Here is a 17532-nt window from a genome sequence, read left to right on the forward strand (position 1 = left end):
TATGTGCCTGGTCATGTATTTGTTCCTATATCCTCTTTCTACACCTCTTGTCCACTCGCACTAAGCTTCCCTCCCAACCGGCATCTTTGATCTCCTCTCAAAGACTGACTAGAATAAGTGTAACTATTTCTGTGCTGGACACCTGGGATTCTGGGTCCATTTTAGACATTTCTCAAAGAGAACATGGCTGGGATCATGGTAATCGTATAATTTCCTTGGATTTAACCTCTGCATGGAAACCAGTTGAGTCCAGTGTCAGAGTGTGGCTCTTTGAGTTTCCAAACCTTGGGAGTCATCAATACTTGCTGGTGAAGAAACAGAAACTTTTCTTTTCTCCAAACAAATCACAAAAGACAAACTCCTCAGATGGGGTAAAATGGGTTCAGGTCCACTGACTTCCATGGAGTGACACTAAATTACACCATTGGAGGAGAAGTACCTTCAATGGGTATTTCTGTTCATGAGAACATAGGAATTGTTTGACTGGATCACACCACTTGTCAGCTAAATCTATTGTTGTGTCTTGAGTAGTGAGGAGTAACAGCTGCTTCAGAGTAAAGTAGAAGACCACTGAATTGGCCTTTTCTGGACTAACCTGGGAAAATTTCTTCCTAATCCAGCTAAGTGAAAAATGGTTAAGGAACTTTCTAAAGTTTCTGAAAAGATTTAAATGCCCTAATACTTTTTCCAGTTAATAGGAAATATTTTCCCACCAGCGTCTACAACTGAATAATGAAAGAAGATAGTTGTGGAAGAACACCCTGATCCCTGACAAAAATCACAGCGACTACATGCAAGATTCCATCTTAAATGAAGAAAGGCCCTATTGTGATATCTCTGGGATTAGAAAGAGATTGAGTGGAATTGGACTCACCCAGTTCATCGAGGAGATGAAGTCCGGAGAAGTGTTTAGAAGAGTGCTGAGTTGTGAGCACTTTTATACAGTTCCTAGGACTGCCTGGAGGATCTGTGATGCTGTTTGTGGGGACGGTCCTAATTAGTTACCAAAGAAACTTGATNGTTCCTAGGACTGCCTGGAGGATCTGTGATGCTGTTTGTGGGGATGGTCCTAATTAGTTACCAAAGAAACTTGATTGCCTTGCAAAATCATCCTTTGGATGGAGCTGTTTTCCTCAGTGTTGGTGATTATTGGGCTAATCTCAGTCTCAGAGGGTGTGACATGCATGTTGCACTCTTCAGCTTTCTTTCATTTTAGAATTGTACGGGCCAACTGCATTTCTTGTCATCCCACTGACTTTATTGGGGCTGCAGTGAAAATAAATGTCAAGACGATTCTGAGCAGCATCAGTAGCACAAGTGGGTGTCATGAAAGGAATCCAGTTTGGTCCTTTCAATTCATGCTGGTCATGGTTAGGGGCATTGGGCACTTCATTGTAAATGTGCTATGAAGCAAGGAGCCATTTTTCTCCATTCTCATCACCTCCATTCCCATCAGGTGAGATCTAATTCCCTTTCAAATCAATGGGAATCATTCCATTTCCTCCAGCATGTTTCCTGTCATGACTTTAAGTCTGAAATTCACCCTTTGGCAGAGGGATAGTACCATGCCTATGAACAAATTTAGTCCAATTTTAAACTTTCAAACTGGGTCTTAACAGGTCTTAAGTGGAGAATGGGCCTTTGTGATGGCAGTCTGCCCAGAGGTGAATCTTACCCTATGGTGAGTAATACTTGACCTAACATTGGACCTCCACTTGGGTCACCAATGCTGTCTCAAAGGGCTGCCTAGAACAGATTTGCTCGTGGGTCAAGGGGAGGGATGGCAGAGAGAGAAAGGAAGCAGTGCTGTTTTGTACAAAGGGTTTGAATTATGTCTTGGAACCTGTACTCTGTCAGAAACCATCTCTCCATCCATGAGTAGACAAGAAAGTGAGGTCTTGTAAGACAATGCCGCTGAGTGATCCCAGAAAGAAGCCCAGGAGAGAGGACAATGTGACATTCTCGGTGAAGGAGGAGATGGCTGTGGGATGAGATTTGACATAATGTCTGACCCGACATAGGGGATGTTGCAGAAAACATTCCTGCCTGAACCAGAATGTTGTTTAATGTGTAAAAGATATCACCAAGAGAGGGTTCCACATCCAGGGAATTGGGCAGAAGTGTCTTGCTTTGATTTTAAGGTCCTCAGCCTCCTCAAAGGTGAAGCGACCATACTGATTTACAGAAAGAAAGCACCTTCATTTTCCAATAAAAAATACCACCAAACCAATAGAGCTCCTGAAACCAGCTCTGACCACAGAGACTCCTATAGTCCCACTTGGCTCTGCTGAAGGAAATGGCGGAGAATTGGTCCTGAGAGGGTCACAAGAACCAGTGAGGGTCTGATCACCACTGCAGAGTCAGGGTACTGCCTAACTCATGGGTCATTGAAGCTGATAGCAACTGGCCTGGGCCGTTCTACCCCGTATGGTTTTTAAAAAATGCCAAATTCAAAACTACAGTTGAATGAAAATGAAATAGCCCCAAATCATGACCTGATTAAGGGAATGACATGAGAGACCTTGGCCTCCATTTTGTTTAAAGTGACTGTATGACTCAATGCAGAGGCGTCTAACCCCAATAACAATTTATTAATGTTCTAAGAATACAACCCTTTGCATGTGTGAAACACCAGCGAGTGTTTGTGAAGGGCTTTGAAATCTGGAGTTCCGAGGACACTGAATAATGTCAAAACTTCCCATCCTTACTCTCCCTGTTTGATACGCCTAGAAAAAGAGGCATGTTGAGGTGAAGGTCAGACACAGGGGTCAGTTGCAGAAACATAAATACAACCCAATACTTCTGACTCCTCCTACCATGGGCTGAGCTCTAGGTTGTTCCCTCTTTCACTGTGTTACAAGACGACCTTAGTAACACATATGGTTACAAAATGTTTACATCCTTGGATCTAAGTGTCAACAATAAGAAACTGGCTAATGTTGTGATCCATTTTAACTGTGGCTTCTTTATACCCGAGGATAATAGTTCTGCAAAGGAATTACAAGTCTGTCAATTTTCCAAGAGTGCGGTAGCCTTGTAAATATCAAGATGGAATTCAAGCTTTAAAAACTTGTTTTAAGTGATAGCATCCACTGCAATGAAGACATCAAGTGCCCTATGTGCGCTACTTTTTCTCTCCTCGGAATGACAGCTGTCTAATGGGTCACAGTAACGCAACGGTAATGAATTCTTCCAGGTTTGTGAAATGTGGTACAGAGTAGTGTATCTCTGTAACATTGCCTTCTTCATACATGAGGATAATAAAGGTCCAAAGGAATTACAAGAGTGTACATTTCAAGCTTGTTCATGTGTAGTGTAGGAATAAAAATCTCAATACAGTAACTGCAAAAAATTTTGGTACAAGAGAATTTAATTCTGGTAAAGTGTAAATACCCAGCACTGAGCCAAAAGCTACAGATAACGGGAGTTAAGGTGCATCACAAGACTCTCAATGGTTGATCATTGTTCACACTTAGATGATAAGATATTTCACCCAAAAGTTCACCACAAAATCATCAATACAAAATAAAAAATATTCCAGAATGAGCCTCTCTAAGAGTTACTCTCAGGTAAATGATGTATCTGAAAGCGTCCAGTAGGATTCAGGAGATACAAGTTAGTGTTTGGCATGAATAGTCCCAACTATTGGGGTTTATTTCTGACTCTGCCAATCGCTCCCTGTCTGACCTTCACCTGAATGTGCCTCCCTTTACCTCCATGGCAAACAGGTATAATTGTAACTTTCAGGGTGGATTGTTTGAGTCTTCCTGTGATCTAAGCATTTCAAGGCACTTCACAAAAACTCATCAAGTTTTATACAGCCAAAGAGATGAATTACTAATGTAACCCTTCTGCCCATCTAAGTTGGCAGCAACAAGGGCCGGGTTCTGTATCTAGGGGTTCCGTTTCAATAACACAATGCAAAACTGGCTCGAGCCCCCACCCAGTGACCTGGGACAATTACATACCACCCCCTGGGTGCCTCTAAGAGGCAATACTTCCCCTCTCGCAAGCACGGAGTCTAAGTGTAGCAGAAAATGTTTAATAACATGAGGTAAACGACATCAGCATTAAATTGGAAAAACACCACAAACAGGATTCATAACACAAACCATGAGCAAAAAACCCACCCCAGCAAATTGGGCTGTGTCCTTTCCCTTTGGTTCTTGAATCCAGCAACCCAAAAATCACCCAGAGTCCCCAAAGTCCAAGACCCTCAAAGTCTCTTGGGTCCTGCAACCCCCAAAAGTCCCAAAAGTCCAACAACCCCCAAGGTCTCTGTCCCTGGTCAGTGCAGCCCCAGAGAAAAAGGGGGGCACGCAGGGTGTTAAGGGGTACCTTACGTGATCCGAGGCCAGACAGCCATCTCTCCGTGGGGTTCCGTCACAGCCTTCACCACAAGCCAGTCCACTTTCTGCCATCCCACGAACTGCTCCGCTCCACTCACCGACCTGTGAGCTGCTCCAGCCGTCTCCACAAACAGCTCCGCTCACCGTTCCTTGGGCCACTCCAACCATCCCCTCACTGCTCAGCCAGCTGCTTAGCAATATAGCTTCAGGCTCCCCCACTATTTAACACAGCCTCGGTGATCTCAGCTCTTAATAACTTTAGCTCTTTTATCAGGGGGTAGCCGTGTTAGTCTGTATCTACAAAAACAACAAAGAGTCTGGTGGCACCTTAAAGACTAACAGATTTATTTGGGCATAAGCTTTCGTGAGTAAAAACCTCACTTCTTCGGATGCATCTTTTGTGATTTCAGCTCATAGCAGGGGAGCCCTAGTGCTGGTGCACCATTGGCCCAAAGTAAATTCAGCTCAACAGCCTGTAACTAGATTCCTAATGAAATCAAAGTTAAATCTGACATTCAACAGTGGAGAGAGAGAAGAGGTAGTACAATTGGTGTTTCAAGCCCTCACAGAGACACCATACCATCAGATACAAATACCTGCCCCCATCCTCTCTCAATCCACTGGGTTTTGTAACCCATACCCCTTGTCTAGCAAGTGCTACTTAAATATTGGTGAGTCTCTCTGTCATACAACAGTTCCACTGGCCTTGCTTCACCGCATCAGGGTAACAACACGTTATTCTTCCTGCTCCAACAACAGAGAAACTGGGGATCCCACACCAGCCAAAGTAACCACTTTCAGTTGTTGTTGTCCCAGGCTAGGCGAGTGGGTGTGCCTATGCAAACAAGATCAGCCCCTGAAGTTCTTTTCCACACTCGCCATAATTCACCACCAGATGTCAGGGTAGAGCTTATCCTGACTTTGCTTACACTAAAGTAGTAATAACTTTTTACTGGGATTAGACGTTCCAACACTGAGGATTAGATTCACTTTAAAAATGCATGTCAAGGTCTCAGATGTCATTCCAGTGCTCAGTTTGTGAGTCCTAGCCTTTGAAATTGGGGCTCTTTGATTTTCGTTCCATGTACCATTGTATTTCCCTTTTATATATATTTTGAAGTTTAAGGGTAGATACTGAACCAGTGTAAAAGGGAACAGTTCCATCAACTTCAAATTGAAGGAATGCATGTTAGCTAGCCCAGGTTAGAGAAACTTTGTTGGGAATGTCTCTCTCTGTGCATACTTGGCACCTCTACCCCCGGGTGCTCAGATCCAACATATAGGGAAACCAAAAGGAAACATCAGGTACTGCATCTCCACCCATGAGCAGCCAAGAGAACTGGGTCTTGTGAGAGACTTCAGCTAATAAAGAAAAGGAAGAAGCACCACATTGACAGTTAAGGATACCTTCTTCAACGATCGGAGAGCTGTGGGATTAGATTGGATTAATTGGAAGTCTGACCATCCTAGTGCATTCTGCAAGAACCATCTCTCACACCACGCTTTTCAGCTGCAATTAGAATGATTTTTAAAGTTGAAAATACGCCCCCACCAGAATTTCATCTAACCCGAGCAGCATTAAATGATTCCATCAGTTGTAAGGCACAGAATGTCAGAGAAGTCTGGGGAACTCTACTGACATCCAGTGGTTCAGAATCTGCGTCTTGAGCTTTGTAAAGGAAGGTTTACTAAAGAAAGGGAAATTCAAAGTTTTATTGAATGAAAATCAAACAGCCCCAAATTCGGAGGCTGGGAATCATCCACTGACTATTGGCATAACCTCAGAAACCTTAACATGGATTTGTAAAGTTCATTTAATTCAGCGTTTCCCAATGAGGCCACTAGCGGATTTTTTTGCAGTTACGTCAGCCTCAAAAAGCATGGGGGGGATTGTGCAGGTGGAAAGCAGAAGCCCCTTCTGGCAGCGCCCAACCATTGCTGCTGAGTAGCTGTTACCTAACAGAAGTTTTGGAGCATAAGCTTTCATGGGTGAAAACCCACTTCGTCAGACGCATGTGGTGGAAATTTCCAGAGGCAGGTATAAATATGCAGGCAAGAATCAGTCTAGAGATAACAAGGATAGTTCAGTCAGGGAGGATGAGGCCCTCTTCTAGCAGTTGAGGTGTGAACACCAAGGGAGGAGAAACTGCTTTTGTAGTTGGCTAGCCATTCACAGTCTTTGTTTAATCCTGAGCTGCTCCGTGAAGCATCTAGTACTGACTGCTGTGGGAGAGGGGCTTGATCTTCTGTAGCAATGCCTACGTTCTTCTGATCCAAGGAGCGGTCCATGGGCATGGTCTGATATTGAAGAATAGAGCTGTATTGCTTTTATACAAAATGCGTAGCCAAACAGCTAAATCTTCCCTCCCCACCTGAGTATTGTATCATTTCCCAAAGAGGTAGGATGGTCTGGATAAATTTTAACTTTTATGTTGTAAAATCAAAAATTTCATTAGTGGAAAATGACAGGTTTCAGAGTAGCAGCCGTGTTAGTCTGTATCTGCAAAAAGAACAGGAGTACTTGTGGCATCTTAGAGACTAACAAATTTATTAGAGCATAAGCTTTCATGGGCTACAGCCTACTTCTTCGGATGCATATAGAGTGAAACATATATTGAGGAGATATATATACACACATACAGAAAGCATGAACAGGTGGGAGTTGTCTTACCAACTCTGAGGGGCCAATTAAGTAAGAGAAAAAAAACTTTTGAAGTGATAATCAAGCTAGCCCAGTACAGACAGTTTGATAAGGAGTGTGAGAATACTGACAAGGGGAGATAGATTCAATGTTTGTAATGGCTCAGCCATTCCCAGTCCTTATTCAATCCTGAGTTGATTGTGTCTAGTTTGCATATCAATTCCAGCTCAGCAGTCTCTCGTTGGAGTCTGTTTTTGAAGTTTTTCTTTTGTAAGATAGCCACCCGCAGGTCTGTCATTGAATGGCCAGACAGGTTAAAGTGTTCTCCCACTGGTTTTTGAGTATTATGATTCCTGATGTCAGATTTGTGTCCATTAATTCTTTTGCGTAGAGACTGTCTAGTGGAAAATGTTCATCTTCTGGGAACTGAGAGCCACAAAAATGCTCACGAAAAATGGAAGTGGGAATTGTAATCTTTTTCTCTGCAGTTCCTGCAATATCAAGTCATGGTACATCCAGGGGATTTTATACAAGACTGGTAATATGGAGTGCAGTGAGTCACAGTTACCTCAAAAGCCATGAGATTCTTGTACGGAATGAATGGTCTGGGTATGAGTCTCTTCGTATCACACATGAAATTCCTGACTTCTGCACCTGACATTGGTGTAGTGTAATTTGTCTCTATGGGCAGAACGGACCCAGTCAAGTGTGTTGGCAACATCCTTGTGAAATCAACTTTTGTTCATGTCATGTGACCAAGGAGTGGACATTGCTGCTGACCAGTTGATAAACACATGACGGCAAAGAATGAGAAGATTAATTTAACTGAGCTTTATTGGTGCAATGAAATCCAAAATCTCAACATGAAGCTGAACTATTTCTGCCCCATTGCCCTAGATTTGGTCAACTCATCTCCAGCATTGCAAAGTTGATGCAAAGCTGGTGTCAAATATAGGCACTGACTTTTCTTTTTGCCAGTAGGTTCTTTTGAATAGGTGGTGGTGGGGAATTTTGGGGATCGGCTATTTTCAGGGTATTTATACACTTCTTTCATATTCTAATTATTGAATATGTGTCTATCATTGATATCTTTAGTATTTTAATAATGATTCAATTTTTATGAACTACATAATTACATTATGATGAATTGCAGTATATTAAATTCATTGCAATCACCTAGAATCTGTCTTCACTAACATCCCAGTTTAAAGATATTACGTCTCACCATAGCTTTCTGGATGAAACTGTCAGCAATCTTATTCACATCTAGTTCCCCGGTATGGTCTTGATGCACGTTAAGGACAGCTGCATTGCTCAGTTGCGTCTGTCCCATTGATGACTGGAGATCATTTGTAAGTCTTCTGAAGCTGGAGAATGAGCGTTCCACAGTTCAGGATGATACAAGCATGGTGAGAAGGATTCCTATAAATGTGCAGTGTTCTGGAAGCATAGTGCTTCCAGAGTACTGCAAATGACTCCAAGATCTCTTTCTTGATGGGTAACAGCAAATTTAGACCCCATCATTTTCTGTGTATAGTTGGGCTTATATTTTGCCATGTGCATTACTTTGCATTTAACATTGAATGTCATCTGCCATTTTGTTGCCAAGTCACCCAGTTTTGTGAGAGTCCTCTGCTGTCAGCTTTGGACTTAACTATCTTGAGTAATATTGTATCATCTGCAAATTATGTCACCTCCGTGTTTACCCTCTTTTCTAGATCATTTATGAATATGTTGAAAAATGCTGGTCCCAGTACAGAACCCTGGGAGGCACCACTATTTACTTCTCTCCATTCTGAAAATGGACCATTTATTCCAACCTTTGGTTTCCTATCTTTTAACTGGGTTGCCTGGCAATGCTTTCAGGATCATCCTTAATTTAATTTACTGGCAAGCCTTTTGTTATCTTAATCACCCTGCCTCTGTTTATAGACAAACACCCTTCCCCAAGGGCAGAAGCTGGGAGCAGCACAGAACTTATCACACTTCACACTCAAGCTCTGTCTGGGGCTAGTGCCTGCGATGTGAGAAGACCTCTGGTATGAAACTCGGGAGGGGCAGGAACCACTATGGATTGTGGTCCACTTTTGGCCCACCCAGGTTCCCTACCCCTTCTCTTACCCACAAGACTCCACCCTCATTCTAGACTGGCAGGGGAGCCACTTCAGGGTACGAGCCATATGGGCAGCTATGGTGAAACGCGGACTGTCCATCTGCCATGGGTAGGGGGCCCAGGAGCCAGGGACATGGGCCGGGGGCTGCTCTGGAGCCCCCTCTGCCCCGGGAGATGGAGGGGCCTGGGCTTCCCAGCCTGGCTCCAACTTTGGCTTGGCCAGGGAGGCGGGCCCTCGGGTGAAGAGGAGGTGCAGGAATAGGCCCCCAGAGGGGGAGGGGCATTGTGGCCCCCTACCATTAGGAAGAATCCGCCGCCCCGGTCTAGCGTTAACATTGCATTAACTATGTGGTCTGGTGGCCACTTCTCTTTTCGTTATGAAAACCTGGGTCGCTGTCTGGCAAAGATTCACACTGACTTTTACTGTGAACCATGTGATAATTGGTCTTCTGGAAATCAAAGGAAAAACTTACATTCTTAAATTGAAAAACTGTCTAAGTCTTCACAGGAAAAGATTCTTTGCTAAAACAGGTAATGCAAGGAGGAACTGCACCCTGGTACTCAGGGCCTGCAGAATGCTATCAACCACTCCAAGGGCTGGATTCTCCTATCACTGCAGGGTTTTGAAAATTACAACGGGAGAAGTGCCCGGTGCTGCCGGCTCCACAGGGAGAAATTTCGCCCTACGCGATTTTTAAGCAAGTATGGAGGAACAAGGAGACCCAGAAGACTGATATTATGGTGCAGCAGAGTTTTTAATGTAAATGAAATTGGCAATACACAGTTACAGGAAGAAATATTACAGAGCAGAAAGAATGTATTTCCAGTGTTTCAAAAAGGGCTCTGACCGATCGCAGGCCCCAATGGGGTGTATTTCAGATGTTATTTTGGCTGCAGCTGGAGAGATCGACAAACACGTCCCCATTGTAACTATTTTAAGTTCCTTGTTTTACCCCAGTCGGTGGGAAATGAGCCAAAGAAAAATAGAAGCAGAGACTACGTAGCTTCTCCATTATACATCGGCCGTAGCAAAGATCAAGGTGATGCATTAAAGGTACATATTGATAGAAAGGATAGAACATGTGGTCCCTAATTCTCCTTGACAGCAAGGTCTCTTTTTCCCCTTGCAAAGGGACTTAAAGTGATAATGAATATAACTGATGCCTATCTTAAGGCCCCTGTTTCCTTCACACTGCTGGGTTAGTTTAAACAGACATCTACCACAGCAAAAGTCAAAGTGAGGCGTTAAAGGTACGTACTGATGGAAAGGATAGAACATGTAGGGCCTAATTCTCCTTGACAGCAAGGTCTCCTTTCCCCCTTGTAAAGGGATTTAAAGTGATAATAAATGTAAATGATGCCTATCTTAAGGCCCCTGTTTCCTTCACACTGTGGGGTCAGTGTAAAAAGCCTGCGTGTAATTCAGAATGAGTTCACATGTGAATGAGAGAATCAGCACATGGCTGGGAAAGCATTAGCAGAAAGAATCATAAAGCGTAACAGTAGAAATGCAGCATGGCTATCAGACCAAGGTGCTGAGCACACACAGCTCCCACTGAGTTCAACGGGAGCCATGTTGGCACAGCACTTCTGAAAGCCATGCCCAAAAGATCAGGGGTGAATCTGTATCTTGCCGGTCATTTCCTGGTTTTTCCTTCTTCCACAGGTGTTCCTGCTGGGTTTAACATGGCCCACAATATCCACTAAGATACCTACGGCCATATCCTCCGTATCCCCATAATCCCCCGTAACCATAAAGACCTGGGTAACCGCAGTGTCCCCCATAGCCCAATAATCCCCCATAACCGTAACGGCCACCATAACCACCTAATCTCCCCAAACCATACAATCCTCCATAATGGCCTCCATAGCCGTACAATCCCCCCAAACCGAAGGAGCCTCCAAAACCGGCTCCGACCACAGGTGCTCCTACAGCTGCCACTTCGCTCTGTTGAGGGAAATTGCTGAGAATTGGTCCAGGGAGGGTCACAACAACCGGTGAGGGTCTGATCACCACTTCGGAGTCAGGGCACTGCCTAACGCACGGCTCGTTGAAGCTGCCAGTGACTGGACTGGGTCGAGCCACCCCGCATTCTGGATACCACAGGCTGGAGAAAGTCATCTTTCTGGGATGGAGGTAAACCTGAAACACACAACAGGGACTACAGATAAGGAAGGTACAAGGACTGGTGGAAGAAAGGCTTCAAAGCTCGGTTACAATTGTATTGAGGCCTGCATGGGGCCCGAAAGCAAGAGAAGAAGTGGACTTAGTCTCTTTTTGTGTGGTCATGTAGTTGTCACTATTTTCTCTTTCTACACCTCTTCTCCGCTCGCAGTAAACTTCCCTCCCAACCGGCCCCTTGATCTCCTCTCAATGACTTTGTCTGAAAAACAGTGACTAGAATAAGTGTAACTATTTCCATATGGATACCTGGGATTCTGGGACCATTTTAGACATTTCTCAAAGAGAATATGGCTGGGATCATGGTAATCACATCCTTTCATTTGAGGATTTAATCTCTGCATGCAAACCAGTTGAGTCTGCTACCACCCTGTGACTCTTTCATTTTCCAAACCTCGGGAGTCACCGAAACTTGGTGATGAATAAACAGAAACTTTGCTTTTCTCCTAACAAATGAGTAATGCCAAACTCCTCAGCTGGGAAAAAATGGGTTCAGGTTCCCTGACTTCCATGGAGCGACATGAAATTACACCATCTGAGGAGAAGCACCTTCAATGGGTATTTCTGCTCAGGAGAACATAGGAATTGCTTGACTAGAGCACAGCACTTCTCAGCTTCATCCATTCTTGTGACTCCAATAGTGAGGAGTAACAGCTGCTTTAGAATAAAATAGATGAGCACTGAAGTGGCCCTTTGTGGACTAACCTGGGAATGGTTCTTCCTAATCTATCTAAGTGAGAGATGGCTAAGGGACTTTTTAAAGTTTAAATACCCTAATTCTTTCTGTAGTTAATGGGAAATATGTTTCACAATTGTATATGTTGTTTTTAAAATCCCTCCTTTAGCTTCAAATCATAAATCCGCCAGCTCCTGTAACTTAATAATGACATACTATAGATACAAATAAATAAATATACAAATAATTTTATAATTAATATTATCAATTGATATATCTATAATATTATATATATATATATATATATAAGCATAAATGTAATTAATAAATAAGTAAAAATCACACTGAGTACATGCAAGATTCCACCTGAAATGAAAAGAGGCCCGACTGTGAAATCTCTGGGGTTAGAAAGAGAGGGAGTTGAATTGGACTTACCGAGTTCACTAAGGAGATGAAGTTCGNCTCCGCTCGCAGTAAACTTCCCTCCCAACTGGCCCCTTGATCCCCTCTCAATGACTTTGTCTGAAAAACACCGACTAGAATAAGTGTAACTATTTCCATATGGACACCTGGGATTCTGGGACCATTTTAGACATTTCTCAAAGAGAATATGGCTGGGATCACGGTAATCACTTCCTTTTGTTTGAGGATTTAACCTCTGCATGCAAACCAGTTGAGTCTACTACCACACTGTGACTTTTTCGTTTTCTAAACCTTGGGAGTCACCGAAACTTGCTGATGAATAAACAGAAACTTTGCTTTTCTCCTAACAAATCAGTAATGCCAAACTCCTCAGCTGGGAAAAAATGGGTTCAGGTTCACTGACTTCCATGGTGCGACATGAAATTACACCATCGGAGGAGAAGCACCTTCAATGGTTATTTCTTCTCAGGAGAACATAGGAATTGCGTGACTGGAGCACAGCGCTTCTCTGCTTCATCCATTCTCATGTCTCCAATAGCGAGGAATAACAGCTGCTTTAGAATAAAATAGATGAGCACTGAAGTGGCCCTTTGTGGACTAACCTGGGAAAGTTTCTTCCTAAACCAGCTAAGTGAAAGGTGGCTAAGGGACTTTTTAAAATTTAAATGCCCTAATTCTTTCTCTAATTAATGGGAAATACGTTTCACAATTGTGTATGTTGTTCTTAAAATCCCTCCTTTAGCTTCAAATCATAAATCTGCCAGCTCCTGTCACTTAATAATGACACACTATAGATACAAATAAATAAATAATATAAAAATAATTGTATAATTAATATTATAAATTGATATATCTATAATATTATATATATATATAAAAGCATAAATGTAATTAATAAATAAGTAAAAATCACAGTGAGTACATGCAAGATTTCACCTGAAATGAAAAGTGGCCCAACTGTGAAATCTCTGGGGTTACAAAGAGAGGGAGTTGAATTGGACTTACCAAGTTCACTAAGGAGATGAAGACCGGAGAAGTGTTTAGAAGAGTGCAGAGTCGAGAGCACTTTTATACAGTTCCTAGGACAGCCTGGAGGATCTGCGATGCTGTTTGTGGAGGAGGTCCTAATTAGTTACCAAACAAACTTGATTGCCTTGCTAAATTCTTCTTTAGATGGAGCTGTTTTCCTCACTGGGCATGAAATGCACGTTGCACTCTTCAGCTGTCTTTCATCTTAAAATTGTACAGGCCAACTGCATTTCTTTTTGTCATTTTACTGACTTTACAGGTTCTGCAATGAGAATGAATGTCAAGGTGAACCTGAGAAGCATCAGTTGAACAGGTGGGCGTCATTTAAGGAATCCAGTTTGGTCCTTTCAAGTCCTGCTGGTCGTGATTAGGGGCATGAGGCAGTTTATTCTAAACATGGTAGGAAGCAGGGAATCATTTTTCTCCATTCTAACCACCTACATTCCCAGCAGGTCAGATCCAATTCCCTTTGAAATCAATGGGAATCATTCATTGCCTCCAGTATGTTTCCTGTCAAAACTGAAATTCACCTTTTGGCAGGGGGATAGTATAATGCCTGTGTACAATGTTAGTCGCATTTTAAACTTTCAAACTCGGTCTTAGCAGGGACTTAAGTGGAGAATGGGCCTTTGTGATGGCCGTCTGCACAGGAGTGAATCTTACCTTTGGTGAGTAAAACTTGACCTAACATTGGACCTCCCCTTGGGTCACCAATGCTGTCTCAAAGGGCTGCCTAGAGCAGATTTGCTCATGGGTCGAGGGGAGGGATGGCAGAGAGAGAAAGGAAGCAGTGCTCTTTTACAAAAAGATTTTAAATTAAGTCTTGGTACCTCTGCTCTACAAGAAACCATCTCTCCATCCATGAGCAGTCAAGGAACTGAGATCTTCCAAGACAATGCAGCTGACTGAGCCCAGCAAGAAACCCAGGAGAGAGGAAAATGTGACATTCTTGGGGAAGGAGGAGATGGCTGGGGAATGAGATTTGACATAATGTCTGACCAGCCATAGGGCATCTTGGAGAAAACATTCCTGCCTGAACCAGAATGTTGTGTAACATGTGAAAAATATCCCCAAGAGTGGGTTACATATGCAGGGAAGAGGGCAGAAGGGTCTTGCTTTGATTTTAAGGTCCTCCGCCTCTTTGAAGGTGAAGCAACCAAGCTGATGTACACCAAGAGAGCACCTTCACTTTGCAATGAAAAAATCCGTCAAAAATCCAATAAACCCCCAAAACCGGCTCTGACCACAGGGGCTTCTCTGGTCCCACTTGGCTCTGAGGAGGGAAATTGTGGACAATTGGTCCTGGGAGGGTCACAAAAACCGGTGAGAGTCTGATCACCGCTTCAGAGCTAGGGCACTGCTTACCGGTCAGCTCCTTGACGCTGCTAGCAACTGGACTGAGCCATTCTACCCTGCACGGTTTTTAGGAAATACCAATTTCAAAACTACATATGAATGAAAATGAAATAGCCCCAAATTGTGTGGCCTTAAATCATGACCCGATGAAGGGAATGACACGAGAGACCTTGGCCTCCATTTTGTTGAAAGTGACTATACGACTCGGTGCAGAGGCGTCTAATCGTCACAACAATGTATTGTCTATAACCCTTTGCATGTGTCAAACACCAGCGAGTGTTTTTGAGGTGCTTTGAAATCTTGAGGTCTAAGGACAATGAAGAACTTCGAGTCTTAACATCCTTATTCTTTACGTTTGATAGGTCTAAAAAAAGAGGCATGTTGAGGTGAAGGTCATATGGGGGTCAGTTGCAGAAACAGAAATACAACCCAATACTTCTGACCACAGGCTGAGGTCTAGGGTGATCCGTGTTACACGGTGTTACAAGACAAGGTTAGTAACAAGTCTGGTTAAAATGTTTTTGCATCCTTGGATCTCAGCGTCAAGAATAAAAAAGTGGCTAATTTTGTGATCTACTTGAACTGAGGCTTTTTTATACTTGAGGATAATAGTTCTCCAAAGGAATTACAAGTCTCTCAATTTTCCAAGGTTTCAGGAACATTTTAAATATTAAATTGGGGTATATTTCTGACTCTGCCACTAGCTCCCTGTCTGACCTTCACCTTAATGTGTCTCCATTTACCTCTGTGGCAAACAGGTATAATTGTAACTTTCAGGGTGGATTGTCTGAGGCTTCCTCCGATCTAAGCATTTCAAAGAACTTCACAAACACTCATCAAGTGTCATGTAGCCCAAGAGATGAATTACTAAAGTAGTAATAACTTATTACTGTGATTAGATGTTCCAACACAGAAGATTAGATTTACTTTAAAAATGCATGTCAAGGTCACAGATGTCATTCCAGTGCTCAGTTTGCGATTCCTAGCCTTTGAAATTGGGTCTCTTTGATTTTCATTCCATATACCTTTCATTTCCCTGTTATGTATATTTTGAAGTATAAGGGTAGACACTGAACCAGTGTAAAAGGGAACAGTTCCATGAACTTCCAATTGAAAGAATGCACTCTATCTAGCCCAGGTTAGAGAAACCTTATTGGGATGCATCTCTCTATTGGGAGTTCCTCTCTCTATCCATACTTGGCACCTCAACCGCTGGTGCTCACAGCCAGGAGGGATGTGTGAACCTCTGACTGGGAGAGGCTACCCCTTGGCCCGCCCCTTCCACCAAGGGCCCTCCACTTCCGCCCGAGGCCCTGCAGGAGCCAATTCCCACCTCCCCAAGCCGAGAGCTGCCCCCCACCACTGTGGCCACCGACCCAGTTCCGTGGCTAGCCCCCCAGACCCAAAGGAGTGCCGGGAGGGCGGAGGTGCGCGGCCTCTGCCTCCCCAGCCAAGGGAGGGAAAGGTGGGCAGCGCACTGTCCCAGCCACGGAGTGCGGGAGGCCATGAGGCGAGCTGCCCCAGCCCTTGAGTGCGGAAGGGTGCGTGGGGAGTGGCCCCAGCCTCCCCAGCCCCGGAGTGCAGGAAGGTGGGTGGGGAGCGGCCCCAACCCCAGAGCACTGGAGGGCTGGACTTGGAGCTGGGAGGACTGGAACAGCAATTGTACGTAGGGAGTGTCGCGGAAGGGGGCGGGGTCACCCTTGTCTGTTTGGGGAGGCAAAACCTCCCCCTGCCTATGCAACCCGCCACCTGTGCTCAAAGCCAACGTGGAAGGGTCCTGCCACCTAGAGCCCGAGGGCGTGTGGGAACCGCCAGAGCACGTGTCCGAACCCCCGCATTGCTGCAGCACAGCTAGGGTGTGACCAGAATGTAATTAAAAATGGTGGCAGAGAGACTTGATTCTCAAACTCTACAACTGCAATAAAGAAGTAAGAGAACTGTGTGAGAAATACACCACTTTGGAGCTGGGGATAGGATATGGCCCTTCATGAAACTGTGGAGATGTAGTCTTGCTTCTCTACTTCTTTTTCCTTTTTCTTTTTTTTACTATTCTGCAATTTTTGACTCCACTTTATTTCACATTGAAATATATACTTCCTTATACTCTTGGTCTTCTGGTTTAATTGCTCATTCATTATCTCTTTATATCACCAGAGGGTTTCACATCTCTTGGCCAAAGTATCCTCCAGTTTTGGATACCCCCAGTGGTGGTGCACAAGTCAGGAAAGCTTGTGGTCTATTATCAAGAAATGTTGAGCATGAAAAGCTCCGCTTTGCTTCAGTGGGAGTGTAACAAGGTGCAGCTTCTGCCCCCACAAACCAGCCAGAGACCTCTGAACAAACAAAACTGTTTTTTTAAATCAAAACAAAACACAAACCTGCACCTCCTCCCCTCGTGCAAATCTGCAGTGTTCCACTGACCTCAATGGAGTTATATTAACTTACACCAGATCAGGATCTGGACCTAGAATTACTTCTTCCTATGAGAAGGTAGCACTAGCCATGGTGCAGGAGACGAGTGGCCCATCTAATGCAGTATCCTGTCTCAATGAGTGTGAGTCACCCGGTGTTTCACAGGAAACCAGAACAACAATGAATTAGTCCTTTATAGGGGAAACTTGGGGAGTTTCTTCATGAATCCTAATTAAAAATTGGGGGTGAGATTTTTCAGTGCTCCCTACGAAATATGAATGCTCAAGTTCCAACTAAAATTAATAGGCTCTAATGTCCCTAATGCATGTCTTGCTCTGAAAATCCAGGGAT

This window comes from Trachemys scripta, chromosome 1 (genome assembly GCF_013100865.1).
Source record: "Trachemys scripta elegans isolate TJP31775 chromosome 1, CAS_Tse_1.0, whole genome shotgun sequence".
NCBI classification, from domain to species: Eukaryota; Metazoa; Chordata; order Testudines; family Emydidae; genus Trachemys; species Trachemys scripta.